This window comes from Triticum aestivum, chromosome 4B (assembly GCF_018294505.1).
Source record: "Triticum aestivum cultivar Chinese Spring chromosome 4B, IWGSC CS RefSeq v2.1, whole genome shotgun sequence".
NCBI lineage: Eukaryota > Viridiplantae > Streptophyta > Magnoliopsida > Poales > Poaceae > Triticum > Triticum aestivum.
The window spans coordinates 120,793,742-120,810,064 of NC_057804.1; positions in this window are offsets into that span (position 1 = coordinate 120,793,742).

The window sequence follows — 16,323 nt, forward strand, 5'->3', positions numbered from 1 at the left end:
CCTGGTACTGATCATCTCCCAGTGCTCATCTCGACGCCCACAAATCTGGTAAAATAGTATCCTTGAGATCCTTGTGGTAAACTTCTCCAATGCGTCCCATGGTAATGTGGGCTGCCATGCCCTTTCCTAGACTCCAGGTTGGTGCATCAAAGGAAAACTCTATGGGCTCAGTGACGGGCATGAACGTCCTTCCTGGAACTTGAACTTGAATCATCCAATGCTCCTCTTCTGGTAAAGTGGCGATGTAGGTCCCGGTGAAGCTTGGTACTCCGATGTTCAGGTATCTAGTGACTTCCTTCAAGTGGCGTCCAAAAGGTGTATCTTCATCCGGTTGTGTGAACTTGTTCCTTGCATCCGCCATCCTAAAAGAGTAGAAAAGAAGAGGAGTTGGAAATGAGAAGAGAGTAGTGATCTAGGGCTTTAGCTTAGTGGCTGTGTCCTACAATAATGCTATACTACATGCATATATGGTTGGTGGAAAGCTCTACGGTTACAGTTTTTGCATAAAGCCAATTTTTCCCTACAGCAAAGGAATACATTTTATTTGACTATCATGGTGGTTGTTAAACATTGAGAAGGTTCACCCAACTCAATCCCAATTAAGCATCATCATTAAAACCCAACAATTTAAATTAAAGAACATGATGAGATTCACATGATAATCCAGGTACTAGATACTCAAAACATCCATAACCGGGGACACGGCTAACCATGATTAGTTTGTACACTCTGCAGAGGTTTGCGCACTTTTCCCTGCAAGACTCGATCTCCTCCATTGGAATTCTCTCACTACATGATGTTTGAGAAATGGATGACGGAGACATAGTCTTTCAGAAGCGTTTGCACCTAACGATGGGTAGACAGTTACACCTACTTTCCCCTACATCTGCTATTCTACCACTATAAGAGTTCACATGACTTAGTCAACTATGCTAGAGCCCATAGTAGCTTGCGGCTGCACACGGAAGTTTCTAGCATGAATAATCTCATGATCCCTTTGAGCCTGGGTGGCTGTCCATAGGAGAATCATACGGTACCCCGGGATTTCCAAAAATGCAGGCAACACTGGGTTCCCCAGGTGCCTCAATCCACCCAGATGTGAATTTAAGTTGCCACCTTATGTAAACCATTAATTAACAGTCTCACATCTTTCATGGATACACTCACCCAATCCACGTCTACTAGCATAGCATAGCAATATAAGCAAGCGTAGAAGTAACTCCCAAAGGTTTTGATAATAAAACAGGTAATAGGTTCTACCTCATCTACTTCCCAAACCCCACATATTAATCAGATCCTAATCATGCAATTGTTTGATGATTGATATAATGCAATAAAACTGGGTAGTAAAGAGGTATGATCAAAGTGTTACTTGCCTTGCTGATGATCCGTGAAACCTAAAGACTCGTAGAAGCAAGCGGTGCACTCCAGGTACTCTATCACAAACAAACAAGCATACAATAAGCACTCATCTAATGCACATGTAAAACTCAAATAAGAGATCTAACTAGAAAGTTCAACTTAAGAACTCCTGTTTGCAAAAAGAATCAAATCAAACGAAGCAACGAAAGTCAAACGGCGAAAGAAACAAGCTTCGTTTACTAATCTGGACCCAAGTCAAATTTTACAATAGTAAAAACTTGTTTGAGTTGGTTAAACGGAAAGAGGGTTTCGGGACAAAACTTCAGGCGCTTGAATTGCCTGATTCCGATAAACGAGCGAAAATTTATACTAAAACGAAAATCGGATCAGAAATCACGATCGAAAATAATCGCGGATAATTCGAGAAAAAGAAAAACGGACGAATAAGCTAACGAATGAACGTTCGCTGTCTCCGGCTAAACGACGAAAACCGCTCGTTAAAACAAACGTACGAACGAACGTCCGTTCAGTAACTAAACCGGAAAAACCGACGAACCGATCTAAATAAAAAAACAGATCTAGGGTTCTTAAAAACGATTGGTTTTTTTAAAAAAACGGCGGCGGCTACCTCGGGTCCGGCGGCTCCGGCAAGGCGGCGAGGGGCGGCGGCGTCCAGCGGCGGAGGCGTGGGGCAACGGCATCGGCAGCGGTGGGAGGTGGCGACGGGGGCGGCGGGGCGACGGCAAGCAGAGGCGGCAACTGGCGGCGCGGGGCGCGGCGGGGCGCGGGCGGCGGCTAGGGTTTCGGCGGCGACGGGCTGGGCTGGCGATGTGGGCTTCGGGCATCGGGGCGGCGCGGCTTATAAAGCCCCCCCCCCCCCCCCGGTCGGAGTCCCGCTCGAGTACGGCCCAGAGTCTTCATTTTTTTAAACAATTCGGACGTGCAGAAAAAGAAAGAAAAGAAATACTAAACAGACTACAAAAATCCCAAAATAAATTTTCCCCGTCCTATAAAAATAAGTCGGACAAGATGAAAATTTATTTGGGGCCTAAATGCAATTTTGAAAATGCGCATTTTTCCTAAATTCAAATAAAATAGCGATAAACTCCGAAATAAAATCTTATTTGATTTTATTATTAAATCCTCTATATTTCTTTATTTTGGGAAAGTCATTTTATTCCCTCTCTTTTATTTTTTATAAAAAATATTCAAAGATAAAATAATTAAAATCAAATGATCCTATTTTCAAAGTTTGAGAAAACTCAAATATGAAAATAATGAAATCTCCAACTCTCTCTGTAGGTCCTTGAGTTGCGTGAAATTTCTAAGATCAAGCCAAAATGCAATAAAATATGATATGCAATGATGATCTAATGTATAACATTCCAAATTGAAAATTTGGGATGTTACATCGACCGGTGGTGGCTGGCGGCTCAGGGGGGTGCAGGTTGAAGATGAATTGCAGGCCCTCCCTAAACTACATGTCAAGTGCCTCTCTGCTACCATTGCATTCAGTTTCGACGGTAACATTCAGATACCACAGTAAATTTCAGTTTCGATAGTTAAGTTTAGAGTCAACAGTTTTTACCTCATCTGTTGTAGTCAGGTGGTTTTTGGTGATGTAAATTTTACATCTATTTTACATCATCTATTGGAGATGATATTAGAATCCCACTTGAGATTAACGATGACTGTCTTGTGCTGCTTCAGCCTTGACGTCTTATGGCTCACCGGAGCTGCTCCAACGACAGAATGATCCATCACAATAGAGCAGTGCCCTGGACGCCGTCTACCGATTCCTCAGATCTTCCTCCACACCTCCGACAGCCACCTCTGCCTCAACTGCTTCAGCGACCAACCCAATGATGTTGAGGTCGACACGGCTACGACAAAGAGGTTGTACACTTGTTGCATCACTTATTACTATACATTCATGTCGATCCATTAGGGCTATTTTGGTTCGACGAAAAAACATAACAATAGGGAATTTTCCAATGGCACTCTATTATTCAATTATTCATGCATTTTGTTGAAAGGAATGAAGCAAAACATCCACTTGGACCTACTTTTCAAAATCCTATGCATGAAAACAAGACCAACTGCATTAGTGGCAGAATAACATTCTAACTGTACACGCTTTCATATGGTTTCACTTTATTTTGGCCATGTTTCTTTGCATTCCTCTGCCCTTCCAATTCCTGTAAACCAAACACCCAAGTTGACAGAAATCATGTGTTTACAAATGCTCTGTTTACCATGTGCATTCCTATCCTATTCCGGTGTTTTTCCTATCCTTGCGTTTTTAGAATCATGCAAGCCAAATGAGCCCTTACAGAATTACTTCAATTACAGGTAGGTCCTTCGAAGGGAACTTTGTGTGGTTTGTCCTGCTCCTGCCGCGACATCGTCCACCTCACCTGAGCTGCTCCATCAACAGAAGCATCCACCAAACCAGACATCACGACTCCTGACCGTCTTTCGCCGCCTCAGATCTCCTTCCCTGTCGCCGGCACCCACCGCAACAGCATCACCATCATCGACTCAGCAAATGAACCTGAGGAGTAGACGGGTCCATAATAGAGGTCACACTCTTTTGTTTCTTTTTATGTTATGCATTGCTTAAAATTACCTGCTGCTTTATCGTCATGTTCACCTCTTGGACTCCAAGTCAGGTCCAAATTAATATTCAAACTTGAGTTCTAAATTAGTTGTGAGGCACATATCAAGGCAATAATGAATAGTATGTCTGTCTAATATCTGGTTCACCTAGGGTATGCCTATGTTGTTCATCTTGGGTGGGAAACAAATAGTAAAGCAATCATCATATGTATTTTTATTAAATTAAAGCAATCATCAGCCTGCTATCATTATTTTTGGATCCATCCACTGGTTGTTAGCATCACTCTAAATTTCTGCATGCTCTCCTTACATAATCTCACCATAATTTTTTCGTATGCATGTCAGATATTATACACAGTCATGGTGAACATGTAGAGAAAAAGAGAAGACTTTTGCGCGGCAATACAATGTCATGCAGACATCGCTCCATGGTGGGTTCAATGGCAAACCCTCCCCACCCCTCTCCAGATTGTAATCTAGAGGAAGATATCTGTTCTGAGGCGGATTCAGACGTCGCTGACCACTCCTATTTACCCCCCCCCCAAGGTGTTTGCTCTACCTTGGCATGATGATGTTAGTCATATCATGCATATGTTGCCTTACAGTGCCTACTTTTGACATCATATATGTCATTTGCTTAGTTTAGACATATTCTGTAATGCCACATGTTTAGTTTCTATATCATATATGGAAATTATGCAGTCTCATGTCTTTTAGCCAGCCATAATATATGTGAAATGTGAAATGCCATCCTGTTTAACCATGCATCATATATTTGAATGATATCTTTCCCATCCTTTACTTCATTACATTTCCATTTTTCGATAATGTTTGTACATTAAACGACTCTTCCTGTGAATCAGCCATTTGGGTGGGAGATGGAAAAATCTGGAGTGAAAACAAGGCCTTCGGAGCAGACAGTACTACCTGTCGAAGCAGATCTCTTGTTGGGTCCCGATAGCTCCTCAGAGATGGATTTAGAGACAGATGATCAGTCCTATTCCGCCACCAAGGTGTATGCTCTAACTTGGCACGGTTATACTGCTCATATCATGCATATGGTGTCTTGCATTGCATAGTTTAGACATCATATACACAATATTCAACATCATGTTCTTAGTTCAGACATCATATTGAATGCCCTCTGTTTAGCATACAAATCACATATGTGAATTAAATGATGCGATCTTGATTACTTAGATAACATGTAGGTGAATTATGTCATGTGATCCTGTTTAGTTATTCATCATATCTTTGAATTATGTTATGCTATGCTATCCAGTTTAGATAGACATCATATATGTGAAATTATGTCATGCTATCCATTTTAGTTAAACAATATACATGTCAACTATTTCATGCCCTCTTTTCTCCACACTGTCTATTGCATCTGTCTCTCATACAATGTCTGTACATTCAACTATGTTTACTGTTTATCAGCCATTTGAATTGGAGCAGGTGATGCCAGTATCTAGCGGACTAAAAAGACGGTCTTCAAATAAAACAGTGCTACCTCTTGGTGGAGATAGCACCCTGGTTGTACATGCACGAGAACCAGCCCTACCATACATAACCCAAACTCTCGCAGATTGTACCCCTACTGTGATGGACAGAGAACCAGCTTCACCCAATCTAACCCCAACCCCAGCAGATAGTAACCCAGTTCCTATTAACACAGCACCATCTCCACCACAGAGCTCCCAAACAAGAGCAGTTAGTAAGGCAGCTCCAGTGCCCAAAGGGCCAGTACTACCACGGCGAACCCCAACTCCACCAGTTAGTACGCCTATTCCTGTGGAGGAAGCACAACCAGCTAGTCGTAGTTTAGCATCTATCGCATTTGATGTTGTTAAATCATATGTGCATATCTTCCCATCTTGGAAATATTATACTGAAGATGAAAGAAAATGTCAGTTGCAGGTGTTTGTCTAGGAGTTATGTGTAAGTAATGTTATTCATGGCAATTACTTTGCTTTGTCCCATACATCCTACCTCCATGATGGTTATAATACAGCAAATTTTCCCATTTTTATCTATAGAGAAGGACCAATTTGGAAACTCAGGATGAGGTAACTTGTGCTAATAGCTCTGCTATCTTCAAAAATGCTTGGTGGCAGTATCAGAATTACCTGAAGAAAACGTACTTCACCGGCAAAGAAACTCATCAAATTCCCTTACGTTCTCATGAGACACATTTACTGGACGATGACTGGGAACGTCTTGTTCTGTACTGGTCCCGAACCAAGAACGTGGTAAGGTCTATGAGCTCATTTTCTATCTTTAAGTACTATATTCTTGTGTCTTACTGTACTCTGTTTATGTAGAACAAGTGCCTAAACCTGAAGAACAACTGTCTAATTTAAGATTCTATTGCTATCATAGTTCAAAAAAGTGTTAGGCGTTAATTGTGCGTTTTGCCACCGCCTTGCGCTTTACTGACCAAAGCGCATGCTTATGCGCAGTTATGTATAGATTAAGCTTAGTTATGCGCAATGCGTTTTGCCAACGCCTAGAGCCTAGGCGCGCTTAAGCGCTCACTTAGGCGCGCCTTTTTTAACTATGATTGCTATCGTGCATACTGCTTTGCTCTTGTATCACTGTATTTATTCATACAAACTTATTTTTAAATTGAAGGATCCAACCAAAACTCCAATGGCACAATAGGTATGTTCATGCATGTTTCTTTAACAGGTTTGCTCTTATCAATAGCTCTGTTGATTTCAATTTCAATTGTGTATACAGTTGACTTCTCATATCATGCACATTACTAGAATCACAACAGAGCCAATAGTGTTGTTGTACATGTAGACCCGTGGTACCCATCTGAAATCTTGTTGTGCTGTGTAGTTTCCCACGCTTTGTATTCTTTCACTGCTGCTTTGTCTTGAACTGATATGATTTGAACCATGTCTCTATTTTGATTTGGCAAGACAATGCAGTGACCATAGGACATAGATATATGTTTGTTTGATGCTTTTATTATGTACTAGTACTTGGCAATAGAAGACCTGGTAGTTTAATCCTGTCCACCTTACTAACGAACTGGTTCACCGAAATGAGTTTCATATACTAGTACATGCTAAAACTGTTATGTGTCTGCTTGTTTCTTCTTTTAGAATGCTGACAGAATATTGGGGAAGAGTGCCTTATTAAGCAATGGTAAAGGAAGTAATGCAGATAAGGTTCAAGATAGTGAGACAGCCTTGTTGGTCTCCAACAAAGCTGATAAAACAGCTAAGGAAGACTATCTTGAAGACAGTGAGACAACCCCAAAGTCCTGTTTTGGTTTAGTGTTTGAGTTAATGGCCACTACTGCTTGCACAAGCTATTCAAACTCACTGTCTAAATCAGTTCAGTTTCTTGAGTCTCAACTACAAGCTGAAAGACATCGATCAGTTGTGCTGCGACAAGACGCGGAAGGACTGCGGAAGTCCCTGGAGCATTCAGATGCATACTTTCTGGTGCAACAGCAAGCGTTGGAGGATTTTAGCGCCAAACAAGATAAAGCTAATAAGCTTGCTAAGCTTATTGCCAGCATGGTGGATACCCAGGATAACGTTTCTTGAGCTCTTCTGAAGTTGTTTTAGTTATGCTCTTGTTTTGCTGCCGCGTTTATTTGCACTGGTGGCCAATTTTGACGGCCAGTGTATGTAATATGCTGCTTTGTTCCCTATATTTGCACTGGTGGCGAACTTTGATGCCCAATGGATGTAATATGTGTAATAGCGGTAAGAGGCTAGCGACTAATTGCTTGCTTATTTATTTCCTTATTGTCTTGTTTAGATGTTTGCTTGTAGTCACTGCAGTTCTTTTTCCGTGTTTTTCTAGTGGCCACAATAATCTATTTTTGGTAACTAGGCCAAAATAATCATGGCAACACACAGACTGTTGTAACCATTGGCCTCCTGAGGGCCGTATGATCCATGGGCCTTCTACGGGTCGTAGGATCCATTGGCCTTCTATGCGGGCCGTTGGATCCATGGGCCTTCTACGGGCCGTAGGATCCATGGGCCTTTTACGGGTCGTACGATCCATGGGCCTTCTATGGGCCGTATGATCCACGGGTCGTAGGATCCATGGGCCTTCTACGGGGCGTATCATCATTTCGCCAATCATGGGCCATACTATTCGTGGACCATAACGGGCCGTTAATAGGCCATATTCCATAACTCTATGAAAACATCCCAACGGGTTTTTTTACATGAAAACGGCCCAACATATTAACGGGCCACAAACGGGCCGAGTGTAACCACAGACTGAATTTGGCCCACAAGCAGAAAATGACAGTAACGAGCCATAAGTAACCGAATGCTGGAAATGAGCCCAAGAATAAATGGGCCCTAAGAAGGCCGAAAGATAACATGGGATAGAAACGGCCCAATGGAATAATGGGCCGTTAATGGGTATAAAGTGATACATTGTTCATTACGGGCCAGTTTCACCACGGGTCGTTAATGGGCCAAGAGTTACAAAGGGCCTCATATGGGCTGAAAGACGTCATGGGCCATACATGGGCCGGAAGTTAAAATAGGGTGGAATCATATTGGACGGCCTAGATGACGCTACTGGGCCTAATTCGGAGAGGTCGTAACGGGCCCTGGGTTAGCGGGCTATAAATGGGCTATATGCGAAGAGGCCGTTAATGTAGCGACCTGACCCGAATGGATCACGTCTACTGTGCTACGGTGTCATCCCTGGATCAGTAATGCTGACACCACACAGTACATCGAGGTTTTATAGCAGAGTTGCAATCACACACTTATTACATCGATGGCTGAAAAAGAACTTATTACAATAATCATGGCTTAAGGCCATCTAATAACGATAACAGCGGAAGGCTTGGAAGATAAGTGAGTCCATCAACTCCATCGGCATCACTGAGTATAGAACCACGACCTAAATTCCTTACTCGTCGTCTGAAAAGTCTGCAACATGAAAGTTGCAGCCCAAAAACGGGTCAGCACATGGAATATGCTGGCAATGTAACACATAGAGAGTAATGGAATGAAACAGCTATACTATATGCATATATGGCTGGTGGAAAGCTCTATGGTTACAGTTTTGCGTAAAGCCAGTTTTTCCCTACTGCAAAGGAATAAGTTTATTTAACTATCATGGTGGTTGTTAAACATTGAGAATGGTTGACAGCATCCTCAATCCCAGTTAAAAGTACTCATTAAAAACCCAACAACATTAATTAGAAGTAACATGTTGAGATTCACAAAGATGTTCAAGTACTAGATACTCAAGTTGTCCATAACCGGGGACACGGCTAATCATGATTAGTTTGTTACTCTGCAGAGGTTTGCGCACTTTTCCCCACATGACTCGATCGCCTCCGTTTGTTTTCTCGCACTACATGGTGTTTGAGAAACGGATGACCGAGACATAGTCTTTCAGAAGCGCTAGCACCTTACATGTGGGGTAAACCGGTACACCTACATCCCCTACATCTGCTAGTCTACCCCGTAAGAGTTCGCACAACTTAGTCAACTATGCTAGAGCCCATAGTAGCATGTGGCTGCACACGGAAGTTTCTAGCATGAAAGATCTTATGATCCCTTTGAGCCTGGGTGGCGGTCCAAAATAAAAACAGGCAAGTCCTGGATTACCCAGGTGCCTAGACAGGCAAATCCTAGAATAACCAGGTGCCTCAATCCACCCAGATGTGTGTTTAAGTTGCCACCTTAAGTAAACCATTAATTAACAATCTCACATCTGTCATGGATACTCTCAAAACCCAATCCACGTCTACTAGCATAGCATGGCATAATAAGCAAACGTAGAAGTAACTCCCAAGGGTTTGATAATAAACAGGTAATAGGTACTACCTCAATTCTACTTCCCAATCCCACAATTTAATTTAGATCCTAAACCATGCAAATGTTTGAGGGTTTGATCTAATGCAATAAAACTGGGTAGTAGGAAAGATATGATCAAGTGTTACTTGCCTTGCTGATGATCCGCGTGACCTAGAGATTCGAAGTAACAAGCGGCGCACTCCGGGTGATCTAACGCAGACAAACAACAAGCATACAATAAGTACTCATCTAATGCACAGGTAAAACTCGAACAAGAGAACGAACCAGGTGGTTCAACTTAAGAACTCCGGTTGCAAGAAAGAACGAAAAACAAACGGCGGAAGAAAACAACTCGGTTCTAGCAAGTTGAATCCAGGTCAAAATTTTACTGTAACAAAAGCTTGTTCAAGTTGATTAGACGGAACGGCGGTTTCGAGGCGAAACTCCAGGCTTTTGAATCACCTGATTCCGATAAACGAGCAAGAAGATAGACTAGAAAGAAGATCGGATCTGAAATCACGATCGGAAGAATCGCGGAATAAATCCGACGAGAAAAGAGAACGACGAACGGTTAAACGAACGGACGTTCATTAACCTAGAAGAATCCGGTGATCACGTTCGTTAGGACGAACGGTCCGGGGAACGGTAAAAAGGCAACTAAATCGGAAAAGAAAACAAATCCGATCTAGGGTTTCGGAAAAGAGATCGAAACGAAAAACCGATCTAGAAAACCGGAACGGTTTAGAGAAGAAAAGAATCGGAACGATTTAGAAGAAAACGATCCGAGAAAAAGAATAGATGTAGCGCGGGGCAACCTTGGCGAGGTCTCCGGTGAGCGGGGCTCCGGCAGCGTCGTAGGGCGGCGGCGTAGGGCGGCGGCGGGTGTGGGGTGGCGCGGTGGTGAGGGGTGGCGGCGGCGGCGTTGGGTGGCGCGGGTGAGGGGTGGCGGCGGCGGCGTTGGGTGGCGCGGGTGAGGGGTGGAGGAGAGGAGAGGTGTTGGTTTGATGGTTTAGAGGGGGGTGCTTGGGTATTTATATTGGGGAGGGGAGGGTTTTTGCTTGGGGTAGGGGACAAGAAATAGATTAGGATTAGGAATAGATCTAGGATTAGATACGGAATAAACGAAGTAGGAAAAGAGTCCTACTAGGATAAGGCAAAAGGAGTGGCTCCCTGGCCCCCTTGGTGCGTGCGTGCGGTGGCCTTGGCCTTGGCCGGCCGGCGGCTAGCAGCTTGGGCCTTTGGCCCAAGGCGCTGCAGTTTTTTTTTTTTAAACGGTCTCACGCGCAGAGAGACAAAAAAAAAATCTAAACGAACTCCAAAATTAATAAAGTAAGCTTTCCCCGACTCCTAAAAATGAGTCGAACAAAAAGAACTTTACTCGGGGCCTAAATGCAATTTTTTTAAAACACGCATTTTTCCCTAAGGCAAATAAAACGCAAATAAAACTCCGGCAACAACCAAAATGGGTTTATTTATTAAATCTTCATTTTTCCTAAATTTGGGAAAGTCATATTATTCCCTCTCTCAAAATTTTTATAGGAAAAACTTTATGAAGATAATTAAATAAATCCAAATGATCCTATTTTCAAAATTTGAGAAATCCCAAATATGAAAATAATGAAACTTCCAACTCTCTCCGAGGGTCCTTGAGTTGCGTGAAATTTTCTAGGATCGGAAAAATGCGAGAAAATATGATATGCATGATGACCTAATGTATAACATTCCAAATTGAAAATTTGGGATGTTACAAACCTACCCCCTTAAGATGAATCTCGCCCTCGAGATTCGGGTTGGCTAGAAAATAGGTGAGGGTGGTCCTTGAGCAAAACTTCCTCTCTTTCCCAGGTGGCTTCATCCTCAGTGTGGTGGCTCCACTGAACTTTACAAAACTTGATAACTTTGCTGCGGGTAACTCTGCTGGCATAATCGAGAATCTTAACAGGTTTTTTTTCCTCATATGTCAAATCATCCTTCAACTGAATTGCTTCCAGTGGCACTGTGTCTCTTAACGGTACCTCTGCTATCTCTGGGTGACATTTCTTCAACTGAGAAACATGGAATACATCATGAACTCCTGTCAGTCCTTCTGGCAATTCCAACTTATAAGCAACTTCTCCCATACGTTGCAAAATCTTATACGGTCCAACGAAACGGGGTGCTAACTTTCCTTTAACTCCAAAACGCTTAACTCCTCGAAGCGGGGATACTCTGAGATATACTCTGTCTCCAACTTCATACTCAATCGCCTTGCGCTTTGAATCGGCATAGCTCTTCTGTCTGGACTGGGCTACCTTGAGCCTGTCTCGAATCAACTTAACCTTCTGTTCAGACTCCTTAATCAAATCTGGTCCAAACAACTGACGATCTCCAGTTTCGTCCCATGACAACGGTGTCCTGCACCTTCTTCCATACAGAGCCTCGAAAGGTGCCATCTTCAAGCTGATTTGGTAACTGTTGTTGTAGGAAAATTCTGCATACGGCAAATTATCATCCCAGCTAGATCCATAATCTAGTGCACAAGCTCTCAGCATATCTTCCAAAATCTGATTGACTCTCTCAGTCTGTCCATCGGTCTGTGGGTGGAAAGCTGTACTGAATTCCAATCTAGTTCCCAATGTCTCGTGCAACTGGTTCCAAAATTTCGAGGTAAACTGGGTTCCTCTATCTGATACGATGCTCCTCGGAACTCCGTGTAAACACACAATTCTGGTCATGTATATCTTTGCCAACTTAGCACTGCTATAGGTAGTCTTGACTGGAATGAAATGAGCTACCTTTGTTAAACGGTCGACTATAACCCAAATCGAGTCATATCCTGAACGGGTCTTTGGCAAACCTGTGATGAAATCCATGCCTAGTTTATCCCACTTCCATTCGGGTATCGGCAACGGTTGTAACAATCCTGCTGGCTTCTGATGTTCTGCCTTTACTCTCTGACATACATCGCAAATAGCTACATACTCCGCAATATCCTTCTTCATTCCGGTCCACCAGAAAGTGTTCTTCAAATCCAAATACATCTTGGTATTTCCTGGGTGAATCGAATAGGGTGAATCATGTGCCTCCTGCAAAATCAACTTCCTGATCTCCGGGTCATTGCGCACATAAACACGGTCCTCAAACCATAAGGTATCGTGCTCATCCTCACGAAATCCCTTTGCTTTTCCTTTGCTAAGTCTCTCCTTTATAGCAGCAATCTCCTTGTCAGATTTCTGAGCTTCTCTGATCTTATCCATCAATGTTGATTGAATCTCCAATGCTGCTACATAGCCTTTCGGAACTATTTCCAAACATAGCTCACGAAGGTTTTCTGCTAATTCCTTTGGTATTTTCCCCGTCATTATCGTATTGACATGGCTCTTACGGCTCAATGCGTCAGCTACTACATTAGCCTTTCCGGGGTGATAATGCAATCTCATATCATAATCCTTGATAAGTTCTAACCATCTCCTTTGTCTGAGATTCAATTCCTTCTGTGTGAAGATGTACTTCAGACTCTTGTGATCCGTATATACTTCACAATGATTTCCAATGAGGAAATGTCTCCACGTCTTCAGGGCATGCACAACGGCTGCTAACTCCAAATCATGAGTGGCATAATTCAACTCATGGGGCTTAAGTTGTCGTGAAGCATACGAAACAACTCTTCCTTCCTGCATAAGCACTGCTCCAAGTCCTCGACGTGAAGCGTCGCAATACACCTCATAATCCTTAGTCTGATCTGGCAATATCAAAACTGGTGAGGTAACCAATCTTTTCTTCAACTCCTGAAAACTTGCCTCACAGTCCTCAGTCCATATGAATTTGTTATCCTTCTTCAACAATTCAGTCATAGGCTTAGCAATCCTTGAGAAATTCTCAATGAATCTTCGGTAGTATCCTGTGAGTCCAAGAAAACTCCGAATCTCTCCAACTGTCGTTGGTGCTTCCCAATTAGTTACGGTCTCAACCTTTGTGGGGTCAACTGCTATTCCTTCTCCGGATATAACATGTCCGAGAAATCCAACTTCCCTTAGCCAAAACTCACATTTGCTGAACTTGGCGTATAACTGATGTTCTCTTAGCTTCTCCAAAACCAAACACAAATGTTCCTTGTGTTCCTCTTCATTCTTCGAGAAAATCAAAATGTCATCTATGAACACCACGACGAACTTATCCAAAAACTCCATAAACACTTTGTTCATCAGGTTCATGAAATAAGCTGGTGCGTTAGTCAATCCAAATGACATAACGGTATACTCGTACAGTCCATATCTCGTGGTAAATGCAGTCTTGGGTATGTCTTGCTCCCGAATCTTCAACTGATGGTACCCTGATCGCAAGTCGATCTTGGAAAACACTTTGGCTCCTTGCAAACGATCAAACAGATCATTTATCATTGGTAGTGGGTACTTGTTCTTGATTGTTACCGCATTCAATTCACGATAATCAACAACCATTCTCAACGATCCATCCTTCTTCTCCACTAACAGAACGGGTGATCCCCAAGGTGAAGAACTTGGGCGAATATAACCTTTATCCAATAACTCCTTAATCTGATTCTTAATTTCCACCAAATCCTTTGCTGGCATCCGGTACGGTCGCTTCGATATTGGGCCTGTTCCTGGCAATAGTTCAATCAAAAACTCAATGTCTCTATCCGGTGGCATGCCTGGCAATTCTTCAGGAAATACATCAGGAAAATCCTTTACCCCTGGTACTTCCTCCTGCACAACTCCTGATAAGCAATTCACTTGTGTCCTGTTTGGCACATGCCGGGATACATACTTGATCCTTCTTCCTTCTGGTGTGGTAAGCAAAATTGTCTTACTGGCGCAATCGATGTTTCCTCCATACATCGACAGCCAATCCATACCAAGAATCACATCCAGACCTTGGGATTCTAGAATAATTAAATCCGTTGGGAATACATGCCTTCCTATACTCAATGGTACTTGAAAACATCCTTGTCTGGCCATGTATTCTGCTCCTGGCGAGCTTACTAGCATAGGTGTTTTAAGAATCCTAGTGGGCAGGCTATACTTTTCCACAAATCCCCTTGATATGTATGAATGCGATGCACCAGTATCAAAAAGAACGAGTGCAGTAAATGACTTAACCAAAAACTTACCGATTACTGCATCGGGCTGATCTTCAATCTCCTCCACATTAACGTGGTTCACCTGTCCCCTGTTGAAAGGGTTGGGCTTCTTCCCAGAGCTTCCATTGCCATTTCCATTCTGGCCTTCAGGACATTCATTTGCATAATGTCCGGTCTTCGAACACTTGAAACAGGTGACTTGACTCAGGTCTCTCTTGGTTGGGGTGGATGGGGTTGTTCGGTTCTGGCCGTTGCTTCCTCCATTCCCATTACCATTCTTGTGGCCATTATGGTTGTGCGAGCTACCTCCTCCATGGGTGTGCTGAAACTTAAATCCCGGTTTAGGTGTAAAACGGGGCTTCTGCTGGCCTCCAGAGTTATACTTCCCCTGTCCATACTTCCTCTTACGGTTCTCAATTTGCTGCTGCTTTCCTTCAATCATAAGGGCTCGGTCTACTAACTCCTGGTAGTTATTGAAAGTTACTACCATCAACTGCATGCTTAGTTCATCATTTAGTCCTTCCAGAAACTTCTCCTGCTTAGCTACATCCGTAGCAACGTCATCTGGGGCATAACGGGCTAGCTTACTAAACTCCTCCACATACTGGCCAACAGTCCTTCCTCCTTGGCGTAAGTTGCGAAACTCACGCTTCTTTATGGCCATAGCTCCTGCTGAAACATGGGCAGTGCGAAAAGCTTGCTGAAATTGATCCCATGTGACAGTGTCTACCGGGTAAGTGGCTGTGAAATTCTCCCACCATGCGGCTGCGGGTCCTTCTAGCTGATGTGCTTGCAAACTTCACTCTTTCTCCATCTGTGCATCCTGCAGTGGTCAACTCCCTTCCTATCTTGCGGAGCCAATCATCTGCTACAATCGGCTCGGTGCTACTGGAGTACACCGGCGGATTTAGTCTAAGGAAACGAGTCAAATGATCCGCAGGTGGTGGTGGTGGGTTGTTGTTGTTGTTGCCCTGGTTCTGCACCAATGTTTGAATCAGGGTGTTCTGCTGCTGAATCAGTTGGGTGATCTCTGGCGGGAAAACGAATCCAGGGTCGCGTCTCGGAGGCATCTGATGGGTTTAGAAAAGAAGAGAAATTTAGAATAGAATGAGGTCTAAGGGGAATCACTACCCAAATGCACATGAGCAAATACACACAAAATCACTCCATTCAATCAAAAAAGGCTTACAACGATCTAACTATCGCAAGTGCGTGTACTATAATGTTTACATGGGGGGAAATACTACTAATATGTGGTGGTCATCTAGAAATTTGAACCGGTGGAAGATTCCATGATGTCGGCTCCAGCTTCGTCTTCGAAGTCGGGTTCACTTGGATCCGAATCGGTGTCGTCGAGGATGATGTAGTTGTCTGGACATGCGACATACTTGTCGTCCTCCTGGGATGCTAACTTCCTCTTGAGTTCTTCAATCTCCTGCTTAAGATCGCAATTGTGCCTTG